Source organism: Cibotium barometz, chromosome 2 (genome assembly GCF_041138505.1).
Source record: "Cibotium barometz isolate CiBa-2024 chromosome 2, ASM4113850v1, whole genome shotgun sequence".
Lineage (NCBI taxonomy): Eukaryota > Viridiplantae > Streptophyta > Polypodiopsida > Cyatheales > Cibotiaceae > Cibotium > Cibotium barometz.
The window spans coordinates 845,297-860,603 of NC_141047.1; positions in this window are offsets into that span (position 1 = coordinate 845,297).

The window sequence follows — 15,307 nt, forward strand, 5'->3', positions numbered from 1 at the left end:
AGAATTGAGTCTCAATTTTAGGGATCCATCAGTCCCATGGGTTAGCCAACCGCCCCAACCACTGTAGTGATGGGATCCAATTAAGAATTTGGTTAGGTTTTATCCCAGGTACCAGGGAAATGAGTTCCCAGGCCCCCTAGCCAGATATTCATGTAAACTTAAAATTAGTCACACCACTTACACACCCAATATGAAATTGTCTTTTTCACAGAATCAACTGTCTTTAAAACAATCATTTAATGAAACCATAGTGTCATTGATCATAATCCTCCAAAATATCCGGTTGAATCCTAATTTTTAATTTTTCCTTCATCGGTGTACCTATGGCATCATTGGCAACCAGAACGCTCACCACTTGTTCACTCAGGGGCTTTTTCGATAGTTCCTAGCTCATAGTAATCGGCAATATATTCACATATCAAAATCAAATCTCCATTGAAGATCATCAAGATCAACCAACGGATCCATATAAAAGAGCCATGGACTCATCTGTTGAGGACCAATAAGGTCAATCAACCAGATCCATGCCCGAATTTAGAAAACAACTCTTACTCCTTGTTCCATTATCTTCCTCGATGCATGCATGGGTATCGTCGGCGACCCAGAGCCCGAGCACCGTATAGTCAGCACCCTCTAGGATCCTTCGCAGGTGACCTAGCGCTTCACTCATAGGCCGCTTCCTTGGTCCCTCATCCACCGTACCGAAAGCTTACCATTTGAATCGAACCGAGGCTGGTCAAGACCTCGGCCGACCTTGCTACGCGAGACGTCCTCCATTGACTCTCCGTCAGCTGTTGTAACTTTATCAGAATAGGTCTCCATGACCTCATTCACAAGATGGTCAAAATGCTTCCCCAGCATTCTTGACATAAAACAATCATTTAAAAATAGGTCATAAATACAGTTTCTATAACAAGCTCTCGTCTTTCCACATTGTTCCACATCAATTTTCATTTATTTCATATGTATTCCTATTCTCATCACATCATTTTCCATTTCATCACATCTTTTTTCATTTATCCGCATCAGATCTCATCCACTCGCATCTACCCATATCCACATCTCATCACATCACATTCATTCACATCTCATCCACTCACATCTCATCCATTCAGAACTCACATCACATCTCATTCATATCCATCACATTCATTCATTCATATCTCATCCATTCAGACCACATCACATCCACTCACATCACATCTCATTCATATCCATCACATTCACATCTCATTCATATCCATCACATTCACATTCATTCATATCCATCACATTCATTCTCATCACCATTATATCACATCACGTCTATCCACATCATATCTCATTCATACACATCTCATCTCATTCATCCACATCCATCCAATCGTTCACCTGTACGACTTCTCACATCTATCTATACTTATCCATCACTTCACATCCACATATATTTATGACACATCACATCGCTTTCCATCACATCACATTCTTTCACATACATATCTATATCCATTCTTTCACATACTCATTCACATCCATTCTTCACATACACATTCACATCACATTCTTTCACATATACATCCACATCCATTCTTTCACATACATATCCACATCAATTCTTTCACATATACATTCACATCCATTCTTCACTTATACATTTACATCCATTTTCATCACATATCATCCACTCATATCCCATATCATTCATTTACATCCTAATTCACATGACATCTCATCCATTCATTCACATCTATCCGATTCACATCTATCTGATTCACATCACATCTTATCACATCTACTCACCTCACATCTCATCACCTCTATTCACATCACAACCACCCATCCATTCATTCACACTTATCTAATTCTCATCACATCTTGTTACATCTATCCACCTCACATCTCATTACCTCTATTCACATCACATCCATCCATCCATTCACATCACATCTCATCACATCTATTCACCTCACATCTCATCACCTCTATTCACATCACATCCATCCATTCACATCTATCTGATTCACATCATATCTCATCTATTCACCTCACATCTCATCACCTCTATTCACATCACATCCATCACCTCTATTCACATCACATCCATCCATCCATTCACATCTATCTGATTCACATCATATCTCATCACATCTCTTCACCTCTATTCACATCACATCCATCCATTCATCCATCACATCCATCCATCCATTCACATCTATCTGATTCACATCACATCTCATCACATCTATTCACCTCACATCTCATCACCTCTATTCACAACCACCCATCCATTCATTCACACTTATCTGATTCTCATCACATCTCGTTACATCTATTCACCTCACATCTCATCACCTCTATTCACATCACATCCATCCATTAACATCACATCTCATCACATCTATTCACCTCACATCTCATCACCTCTATTCACATCACATCCATCCATCCATTCACATCACATCTCATCCATTCACATCTATCTGATTCACATCACATCTCATCACATCTATTCACATCACATCTATCCATCCATTCACATCTCATCACCTCTATTCACATCACATCTATCCATCCATTCACATCTATCTGATTCACCTCACATCTCATCACCTCTATTCACATCACATCTATCCATCCATTCACATCTATCTGATTCACATCACATCTCATCACATCTCTTCATAGAATTTAAACATAGAATTTAAGAGAATTCTAATTTTTGATATAAAGATTCTTTACGCATCTATTTATGCATAAAAATCAACTTCAGTGGGAATAACACTTTTATAAAAATCCTTTTATGCATCTATTTATGCATAAATTCAATTTTAAGGAAAATAACACTTTTGAAATAAAATTAAATCCTTTATGCATCTTTCTAGGCATAAAATCAATTTTAATGAGAATAACACTTTTGAAATAGAAATAAATCCTTTATGCATCTTTCTATGCATAAAATCAAATTTAATGAGAATAACACTTTTGAAATAAAAATAAATCATTTATGCATAAAATCAATTTTAATGAGAATAACACTTTTGAAAGATAAATAAATCTTTTATGCATCTTTCTATGCATAAAATCAATTTTAATGAGAATAACACTTTTGAAAGAAAAATAAATCTTATATGCATCTTTCTATGCATAAAATCAATTTTAATGAAAACAACACTTTTATAATAAAAATTTTCATTATGCATCTTTCTATGCATTAAATTCAATGAAAACAACACTTTTATAATAAAAATTTCCATTATGCATCTTTCTATGCATAGAAATTAAATTCAATGAAAACAACACTTTTATAATAAAAATTTTCATTATGCATCTTTCTATGCATTAAATTCAATGAAAAAAAACTTTTATAATAAAAATTACCATTAAGCATCTTTCTATGCATAGAAATTAATTTCAATGAAAACAACACTTTTATAATAAAAATTTTCATTATGCATCTTTCTATGCATTAAATTCAATGAAAACAACACTTTTATAATTAAAATTTCCATTATGCATCTTTCTATGCATAGAAATTAAATTCAATGAAAACAACACTTTTATAATAAAATTTCCATTATGCATCTTTCTATGCATAGAAATTAAATTCAATGAAAACAACACTTTTATAATAAAAATTTCCATTATGCATCATTCTATGCATTAAATTCAATGAAAACAACACTTTCATAGTTAAAATTTTCATTATGCACTTTCTATGCATAGAAATTAAATTCAATGAAAACAACACTTTTATAATAAAAATTTCCATTATGCATCTTTCTATGCATAGAAATTAAATTCAATGAAAACAACACTTTTATAATAAAAATTTTCATTAAAAATTTCCATTGTACATCTTTCTATGTATAGAAATTAAATTTTATAATTAATATCAATGATATCCATGCATATTCATAGGTGAATATGTACATGGAGTAAATTAGAATATTTCTTTTAGAATGCACAAACAGTGGGAATTACTCGTTTAGAATAACATAAAAATAAACTTTCTTTTTCACAAAATTCAAGAAAATTTTACCATAACCTTCTTTGTATGGCTGACCATTTCTCAATTTTTAACATTCTATTTTCTATTTAAATTAACCCCAATAAGATATAAAGGACTCTAATCTACACAATTTTTAATTTCAAGAGAGTAAACAATAAGAAAAGTTTAATCAATTTGTTTGTTAATCATTCTAGGATAAAGAAAGGCTGAATTGTAAGGAAGAGAAGGGGATGATCTTTTCATCAAGGCATAGCATCAAAATTTAATTTATTTTTCAATTTGTTTGTTAATCATTCTAGGATAAAGAAAGGCTGAATTGTAAGGAAGAGAAGGGGATGACCTTTTCATCAAGGCATAGCATCAAAATTTAATTTATTTTTTAATTTCAAGAGAGTAAACAATAATAAAAGTTTAATCAATTTGTTTGTTAATCATTCTAGGATAAAGAAAGGCTGAATTGTAAGGAAGAGAAGGGGATGGCCTTTTCACCAAGGCATAACATCAAAATTTAATTTAATCAACTATAAAAAACAAGAAGATGAAGAAAACCATAGATTTAAAATTTAAAAGTAAGAAGAATTTAGCTTACATAGAGTTTGTAAGCTTTCCTTTGGCTTAAGGGATTGAGGGTTCTACTCTTGTTTGGATCAAGAGTGGCCACCAATTACTTTGGAGAGGATTAAGCCAAAAACAATTGAATTATTAAGAAAATTCAATGTAATTCGCTCTAGGTAGGAGTAGAGTAACAATGCATAAACACTATTAACCTTTTACAAAGGGGGAGGCTTCTATTTATAGAAAAAAATGAGTCTCTAACCAAGCAAACTAATTCTAAAATTTTCCAGATCAGTTTGGTCAATTTTGGATCATTTTTGGGTCAGTTTAGCTTACTTTTTGGATCTAGTTGAAACACGAGAGAGGAGAGATCAAAATATCTCATTATTTATGAGTTTAAAACTCCTCCACACATGTGAAATAGGCACCTCCTTCATGAGGGGAGATCCCCACACTGAGGTGTCAAAAATGCATTATTTCCTCTAAATATCTCTTCTTTTTTAACTAATAAACCTTGTCCTTAGTCAACTCTTCATCTTATGTGAGTATTTACTCATTTTTGGGAGATTTTCTTTTATTCTTCAATTTATTTCCTCCCTACGTTTGGATTAATCTTATTGGTCCATAGGAACCTTAATTGGACCATAATCCAAATTTTTTTGAAAATCTGAACCCTTAGGCCGTCCTTTTTACCTATTTTCAATTAATTCCAATTGCACACTAGAAAGTTCTTTTTGAATTTTTGTTTCAAGGGAAACCATTTTAGACACTAGGAGGATTTTTATATCCAAAAATATCTCAATTTTGAATTACCTCTCTCTAGACATTTTCTCTCTCTAGACTAAAACAGGGTAAAACAGGATCTTTCTTTTCTTTCAGAGAGGGGAATAATTATAAGATCAGAAGGGGAGGTTCTTACACCTGCACACCTCAAAAGTCGGAGGGAGGAATCTAACAAGTGATATTTTGCCAAGTGGAGGATGAGGCTTGGGATGTTAATAGGTGCAAGAAAGGAATAAACCTACCCATATTTCTAAACTAATTACTAAGTTAATGGGATTCGAGACCCCATACCCCATCTGGAAATGTTCAGCCAGATTTGTGAGGCATTTGGCCATGTAGATGATCAAGTTAAGGTGAGTGCCTTTGGCCTCCCTTGAAGGGTTGTGGAGGTTAAGGTTTTGGGGGTGGTCTTTGTCTTTGCATTTTCCATTCATCAGTATGGGCCTTGTTGGCTATACCCTAGATGATCGCACTATTTCAAAGCTCAAGGACCTCATGGGCATGCCACATGTTGTGTGTGAATATTTCCAACATGGTTTTAGATAATGGTTTGAGGGTGGTTGATGTTGCAAGGCAAGAGGAGTGAGTGCTAGGGGTTACCTCAGGTGATGTTTTGCAAGTGGAGGATGAGGCTTTGGAGTGTTAATAGGTGCAAGAAAGGAATAAACCTACCCATATTTCTAAGCTTATTACTAAGTTTGATGGGACTGGAGACACCATACCCCATCTGGAAATGTTCAACCAGACTAGTGAGGCATTTGGCCATGTAGATGATCAAGTTAGGGTGAGTTCCTTTGGCCTCACCTTGGATGGAAAAGCAGGAAAGTGCTTTCGATCATTGAAGATGAAAGATAAGACTACCTTTGATGCCTGAGGCTTTCAAAGTAGGATATTGGAGATGAGGAACTTGATGGAGTCCAATCAAACAATTACACAACATAAAACAAGTAGGTGGTGAATCAGTATGGGACTATATCAACCGAGTGAGATACCTCCATTCTCGCTGTAACAATAGAGACAAGTTCTTAGAGGAAAGATTGATCGATTAGTTCCTAGAGGGCCTTGAAGATGTATCCCTGCACAACTCCTTGTATGCTTTAGCCCACACTTCCTTTGAAAAAAGTTACAGAAGTGCCGTGTATTTCAAGGACAATTTCAAGGGAACTCGTTCCCAAGAATTGCAAGGGCTTGTCTAAACCATCCTTCAAAACTACTAGCATGAAATGAAGAGCATCCTCTTCAAGACAACAAGTGGAGTAGTTAGCCCATTGCACTAATGTAGAAAATTACCCAACACTGGAGAACAAGCCAAGGCCATGACCAAGTTGGGCAACCTCATCTTTACCCAAAGAGAGAATTGGTATGGTGACTGATTTGTCGAGTTAACCACACTAGTATAGAGTGTCCACATCAGAGACCCCATATTCCTACTTCTGCCAAGTCTTGCAAAATGAGCTTGATGAGTTCCCCATTCCGATTGACACGGTAACCACCAAAAAACTGGAAGAAACAGCCAATTCCTAGCCCGTGAACCACGAAAACCTTGCCCACTCTGCACGCAAAGCACAAAACAAAAAATTGACACTAGGCTGAAAAAGAAGACAAAGTCTAATGGAGGAAGAAAGCACTACAGCTAAAGAGACTAACAAGTCCCCCAACACTTCACGGAGGCCTACAAGGTTGGAGACTGTTTCATGCAATACGACAAGGCCCAAAGAACCCACAATGGGAAGCTAGGAACATCTTATGAGGGTTTGTTGGCCAAGGTTAAGGAAATTAACCTAGCAGGCCTAGGGGAAGATCCTAAACCCATCTACATAGGGGAAGACCTCTTGTAAAAGAAGAAAAAGATCTTATCTCTCTTCTCACATAATTCCAAGACAACATCACATGGAAGTATACGAGAATGGAGGTATCTCACCTGGTTGAGAGAGCCTACCCTATGAACCCTAAATACTCCAAGATGGTTCGGGAAGAAATCGGATGACTCATATAAATGTCGGATTCATCCACAAAATAGAGCACATAGAATGGGTTTCACCCATAGTGATAGTACCCAAAAATAATGATAAAGTGAGAGTGTGCGTAGACCTCAAAAAGTTCAATGCCACCATGATACGAGACCACTATCCATTTCTGTTCACATAACATGTGCTTGAGTGAGTGGCAAGAAAGGATGCGTATAGTTTCCTTAATGGATTTTTCGATTATAACCAAGGGTTGATCAACCTAAAAGATCAACATAAAACCTCTTTTTCCATGGAATGGGGCACGTACGCATATCGAGTCATGCCATTTGGCCAAACCTATGCCCCATGCACCTTCCAATGCCTAATATGCATAGTCTGTAAGGAATATCCCCAAAAATTCCTTGAAGTCTTCATGGATGACATTTGTGTTAATTCTACTTGTTGGAAAGCACATTTGTGGTGTCCAAGGAAAGTGCTAGTGAGATTTTGGCCTTATAGGAGATCTCTCAACCCTCTAAAATGCCAATTATGGGTTAGACATGGAGTGATATTGGGACATATTGTATTGGAACATGGAATCTCCACGAATAATAGCAAGGTGTGACTCATTCTTGAGCTGCCACTCCTGACCAGATTTAAGGGAGTCCAGCAATTCATGGGACATGTTGTTGGAATTAGGGTTGCAGGAAAGCACACAAAGCTTGGAGAAGAAGAAGCAAGAATGCACACAACACAAAGTGTATTAGATTGTGTCAATGTACAAAAGATAAGTTAGCCCTAGAAGGATGGGCATATATACAAGCCGGGGGAAAAAACCTCCTAAAGAGGGAAAAAGTGCCCCGGCGGTCCTAAGTGTGTTCACACACATCACTGCCTATATATATGGCAACAAATCTCCCCTGGGAGTGATGGTGTGAACGAGAGCTGGCACTCATGTATAGGGGAGTGCCATGCCCAAAGTAGATCAATCCACAAAGGGGAGCAAGCCCAAAGCTTTGCGGAAATCTTCGAACTTCTCACGAGGAAGCACCTTTGTGAAAAGATCGGCGAGGTTGTCCTGTGTTGGCACATAGGCCAAGCTGATCTCTCCTGCTGAGAGTCTCTCCCTGACATAGTGATAATGCACCTCAATGTGCTTTGTGCGAGCATGAAAAACTGGGTTTCTCGCAACTGCCAATGCGCTCTGACTGTCAGTGAAGATAGAGGTGGCAGACTCCTGTCCAACACCTAAGTCAACCATAATCCGTTTGAGCCATACACACTCAACCGTAGCTGTGAAAACTGCCTTGTACTCAGCTTCACAACTCGAAGTGGCCACAGTAGGTTGCTTCTTGCTCAACCAAGATATGCATGAGCTACCGAGCATGAAACAAAAACCACTTGTGGACACTCTTGTGTCATAGTAACCAGCCCAATCTGAGTCTGAAAAAGCATGCAAATCTGGCGGCAACGATCCCCCCTTGGGATAAAACAACCCAAGATGTATGGTGCCACTCAAGTAGTGAAAGATGCGTTTAACTGCCTTCCAATGCTGAGACCCTGGGCTATGCATAAACCTGCTCACCTGTGAGACTGCAAACTGAATGTCCAGCCTCGTAATGCATACATAAATGAGGCAACCAACAGCTGTCTGATAGAGTGTGACATCAAAGTGATCTCCAACATCATGAAGACTCAACTTCAAACCTGTCTCCATTGGAGTAGCAATAGGCTTGCAATCTTCAAGGCCAAATCTCCGCAACAATGTCTTTTTGTCTGACACAAAGCAATACCTCCATCACACTGCTTAAATTGTATCCCCAAATAATGATGCAAATGCCCCAAATCTGACATCTCAAAAGAAGCATTCAAATCAGCCTTAAAATCAGCAATATGACTCTCATTTGGTCCTGTGAGCAGCATGTCATTGACATAGAGAGCAATGATTAGATGTACATCATCCACACGTTTAACATACAAAGTGCTTTCTGTTGGACTATTCTGAAAACCATGTGCAGTCAAATATGCATGTATCTTTTCATACCAAGCTCGTGGAGCGTGCTTTAAACCATATAAAGCCTTTTTCGACCTGCACACTTTGTTTTCCTGCCCTCTTTGAACAAAACCATGAGGCTGCGATACATACACCCCCTCATGCAAATCTCCATTCAAGAACGCAGTCTTTATGTCCAACTGATGTACATTCCAACCATTATGAGCTGCCAATGCACAAATGCTACGAATGGTAGTCATACGACAAGTGGGAGCAAAGGTCTCATCAAAATCAATGCCCTTTTCTTGAGCATAACCCTTTGTAACAAGTCTAGCCTTATAGCGATCAACACTGCCATCTGGCTTTCGTTTCAACTTAAAAACCCAGTTACATCCAATGGCCTTTTTACCAATAGGCAAATCACACAAAGACCATGCACCATTCTTCATTATAGCATCATATTCACTTTGCATTGCAGCCAACCAATTTTCTGATTTTTATGCCTCATCAAATGAAAGAGGTTCTTCCTCTTCACACATACTAGACACAGCCAAAGCATAACAATCTGATGCATAAGAGGCATGCTGAAAACCTGAACGAGTACGACTAGATATAGGTGCATCAATTTTACTATCACGCAAGGTTTGCACTAGCCATTTAGGCATACCTCTAGCCTGCTCATTTTCAGCCCTATCCTCATAAATTACATCCTATAAATCTACATCAGAAATAGGCTGATCTATGATGTCGTTTGAAATCTGCATAGGCTGAATATTTGCCTCATTAGGACTTACATTTGAATTCCCACCTGTAAAGAGAGGCAACAACGTATCAAATACATCCCGTGAGCTCACACCTGTCTTTGGTACATGATAACAAAGGCTGCACAGCATCTTCCACAAAAACAACATCTTGACTAATCAAGATACGTTTTGACTGCGGATGATACAATCTGTAACCCTTGCTCTCAGCACTGTAACCAACAAAAATGCATTTGACAGCCTTATCATCCAATTTTTTGCGTTGTTGCATAGGCACTCTCCATAAGTGACCTGTTTTTCCAATTTTTTACGTTGTTGCATAGGCACTCTCCATCCAATGCTAAATGCCCATTCTGTATCCTGCACAACATTTGCAGAATCTGCATTTGTAGAAGCATCCGCTATTGTGGCTGCATTTGACTCTTTCTTCTTTGCCTCTTTAGCCTTTAGCTTAGGGCAATTCTTAATGACATGATCATTTGCCTTACAATAGTTGCACCTGGTCTTTTTCTTGCCTTTATCAAGAGCCTTCTCAGACTTATTGTTGCTACCTGTGGAAGGAGAAGAAGTTGCAAACCTACTAATAGGAGAAGAAACAGTGGAAGGGGCTACCTTACCACTTCTTCTCTGCTACTACTGGCAGCAATAAATGCTTGATCAACTGCACGCTGCCTGGCCCTGTTTTGCCTGGACTGCGCTTCTTGCAAGAGCTTGTTGACTAAAGTATCATACTTGACAGCATCAGGTCTGTCCTCAGCAAGAAGTCTCCACTTGGAAGCAAAAGTCTGATATGTCTTAGGTCTTTAAAGCATCAAGAACAGTTTGCACAAGAGAATGATCAGGAATAATCTCACCTGCAGAAATCAACTGTTCTTTGAGATCTTTAATCTCAGCAAGAAAAACATTCATGTCATCATCTTCCTGCATAATCTTCAATTCTAGCTCTTTACGCAGGTAAGAGATTTTTGTCTCGTTACGACCTGCATACAAACCAGCTAGAATATCCCAAGCCTGTTTTGCTGTTTTAGCTGAACGAATATGTGGGGTGATGTTACGTTTGACAGAAAGTGCAATCAAGGCATGAGCCTGCGCATCTTTACCATCCCAACGAGCTTGTTCAGCAATGGGTAAAACAGCAGCAACAGTAGAGCTGCTAGAACCCGCAACATCCTCAACAGATCCTACATCCACAGAACCTGGACGTACATCCATACCCTGCACAATGTTCCACACTCCTTTTGCAACCAAAACATGCTGCATCATGTATGCCCAAAGTGGGTAGTTGCTGTCTCCATCCAATTTGTCATCAGCAGATAACATGTGAAATACATCATTGTTGTTATCAGCCATGGCCACTGACTGAAACTGATGCAAAAGCCACCTGTAATGAAGCAAAGACTGAACAGAAAACAACTTGTGCTATGAAGCACGGTCCACAATAGAACACGTATGCCTGTTTTGCAGAAAATTGCACTGTCGAAATTTCTACAGAAAATGATGAACACCTGTGCAGAACTTGAAATGCAAAAACGGAGCCCGAAACGACCTCAGATGCGATTTTTGAGAACGCGAAGTCCAACGGGCCAATTTGTAGAGTTTAGGGACCTACAAGCGCTCGTGAAAGCTCACCTCAATCGGAGAACGTGAGTCGGATGGTGCCGGCGGCGTAGCCCTGGGAGCCGATGCCTGCTCTGATACCAATTGTTGGAATTAGGGTTGCAGGAAAGCACACAAAGCTTGGAGAAGAAGAAGCAAGAATGCACACAACACAAAGTGTATTAGATTGTGTCAATGTACAAAAGATAAGTTAGCCCTAGAAGGATTGGCGTATATACAAGCCGGGGGAAAAAACCTCCTAAAGAGGGAAAAAGTGCCCCAGCGGTCCTAAGTGTGTTCACACACATCACTGCCTATATAAATGGCAACACATGTTAGTTATTATATCGACACTTCATCTTCATATATGCCAACATTGCTCATCTCCTTTATGGACTCGTAATTTTTGAATGGACAGAGGAGTGCCTACAAGCGTACGACACCCTAAAAAAGGCATTGGCAAGTGCTCCTATCTTAAGATCCCCTAATTGAGATATCATCTTCCATGTCCACATAGATGCCTTTGCCTTTACAATTGGTTGCATACTAGCTCAACTCGGAGAATACAATAGGGATTTCCTTATTAGCTTTACCAGCGCCAATTAAACGATGTAGAGCGAAACTATACCACCACGGAAAGAAAAGGGTTGGCCATGGTCTACACTGTTAAAAAGTTTTGCCATTACCTTTTGGTGACCAAGTTCATTTTCTTTTTTGACCACCAACACGCTCTTCTTTACTTGGTGAATAAACCCTATACGGCCAGTAGAATTACCATATGGCTCCTAATTCTGCTAGAATTTGACTTTACCATCACGGTCTGAAAAGGCTCACAACATGTATTAGCCAACCATATGTCATGCACCCATGGAGAGCCACCAGTGGGTGTTGATGACGATCTTTCAGATGCCCCCTTGTTCTAACTATGTTTGGTTCTTGAATGGGGAGAAGAAGTTGCACACTTCTTAGATACTAATGGCCTATCCATTGAAGCACCAATCAAGGACAGAGCATGATGCCTCATCAAAAAAGTGGCCCCCTATCAATTGATCGTAGAGGCAAGGCATGGACCCATGGTAGGCACCCTAGAAACGCACTCACGCACCGGGTAGGCACGTTAGGCCTCCCGGGTTGCGGGTGGGGTTGTGTGGGTGCCAAGTGCCCCGGGGGATGCCCTCCCCACCTTGACGGAGTCGGGACCGAAAACGCCGACGAGACCGAAAACCCATGGTAGGCACCCTAGAAACGCACTCACGCACCGGGTAGGCACGTTAGGCCTCCCAGGTTGGGGGTGGGGTTGTGTGGGTGCCGAGTGCCCCGGGGGATGCCCTCCCCACCTTGACAGAGTCGGGACCGAAAAGGTCGGAGGGACCGAAAATGCGGACGGGACCGAAAACGGTGGAAAATGGCCGACCGACGGGACCAGCGAGCCGTGCCGTGCCGACGGGCCGAGATGAGGCCGGGCCGACAGATCATGGATGGAAGGCAAGACCCGAGTCGAGGCCGATGGAGCCGAGCCGGGCATGAACACAAGTGATCGGTGAGACCTGCAAGGAAAACACGCGAGACGCGCTCGACGGGCTGATGGAGCCGCGTCACAAAGCATGGACCGTGGAAGGCCGCGTGCGGCAAAGGCGTGGTGTGCTCGTACCGGGCTCGCGTCCTCGGGAAACTCTACACGCAAAGAAAAGAAGGAATCATGAGGCGATGTGTCTAGGAGGATGAATATGTTTCTATTTTTAAACAAGACCACTTTGGAATCGCAAGAGGACACTTTACGATAGATATCATTGTGTTAAAAAAACCCTACTGGTAGGACTATGGTGGCCCACTATGTTTGGAGACATCGTAGAACATGTCGAACCATGCAATGAGCCATGGGTAGTGATTCCACACCATAAGGATAGAATGCCCCTCAATTCTGTTGTTTCCTTGCAACAAATTTGAGAACTGGGGCATTGATTTTGTGGGACCCATTAGGCCGGCTGCCCGACATATCCAGGCACGGTACATCATAGTAGTGGCACAGACTATTACATAAAATTGGTTAAAGCTAGGGCCACCAAAAAGGCCAATTCAAGGTCCATGGAGAAATTCCTTTATGAGTGTGTAATCACTCACTTTGGGTGCCCTCTTGAGCCAGTGAGTGACAATGGTACACACTTCATTAATGAAGTTGTATAATTTTTGTTACAAGAAATCTTGGTTGCACATTGAAAATCCTCACCTGACTACCCCTAAGCCAATGGCCAAGTGAAAAGCATGAATAACACCATATGCACTATCTTGACCAAAATAGTAAAGGTGAGCCATGTAACGATTGGGAACAAAAGTTACCGATAGCACTCTGGGCTTACTGCACAACATATAAAGTGGCTATTAACGTGACACCCTTCAACTTAACCTATGGCACTAAAGCAGTTATTATGCTTATGGAGTCCTTGGTGCCAAGTTTGAGAGTGGCTATAAAAGAAAAACTCATTGGGAATGTCCTGAGCGCTTGGCTGTGGGAACTTGAAAAGCTGGATGAAACACGTCTCTAAGTAGCTGACCTGAGAAGAAGCTGACTGGGAAGTAAAACCTACACATTTGTGGCTAGGAATGACCACTCCAATAGGTTTCACACAAAAACTAGCACTTGTCAATATAGGTTCTAACCACAATTTAATGTCTTATGACACATAGAACTCTCTTGGAAGGCCATCCTTATTGAGAACCCTAGCCATCGCCACTATTATTGCTTCACATTTGGTCCAATGTTTAGGTGTTATTATAATTATGTTTCATATCAGGAATAACCCCTTAGAAGGCAAGTTCTATGTTATGCCTCAAGAACAATTCACAAAGAGATCCTTCTAGGACTTGGATGGATGGGACACAACTGATGTCAAATCGATTGGGGACGCAAGGACGGAAACACTTCCTATCACCAGCAATCATCTTGCTTCCTGACTAACATAAAACTATGCCACCCAAAAAGAGGCCTCTCCTTTGCCAATATCCACCTATTCTAAGAGCCTCGTCCACACCAAGCTCCATTGTAACTCAAGCCTTGCCAACCGAGCCCACTAACACCACTAACTGCTGCCAGCAGAGCAGGCACCCACTCACTCACGTTGCACCCAACCCAATGATTCTCACTTTTGGGTGCCCAAAAAGATCCTCATTTCCCAGGGTTATTATGAGGGTGTGACAAATCTATGGATTCTCCGAAGATCCAATCTCTCCACTCCCACCTTGGCAAAACCCAAAGTTTTAGCAAACCAAAATGCTCCCATTCCTCGTTCATAAGGGCCAACTCTCACGATAGTCTTCGATAAGACAACCACAAGCCCACAAAAAAAGGGAGATCCGGACATAGACCCTTGCCCCCACCAAGAGGTCTTCCCTACCTACCTTATCTCCTCAACCCACAACTACTTTATAGGTGGGTGCCTAAACATCTTCTCACGGCCCAAAGTTCAATGAGGGCAATAGGAAAATCTGGTTTTACTGCATGTCGACACCCCCTCTTCCTGAGCTCCTTGCACCGTAACAATTTCAATAGCAGGGCCAACGCGAACTCTAGCTATTGCCACCACTACCCCTCTGCATGATAAAGGGAATGCAAAAATCCACCAAGAAACCAAAGTTTACTTAACCCCCACCCACTATCTCCACTAGTGATATCCCATAGAGCACA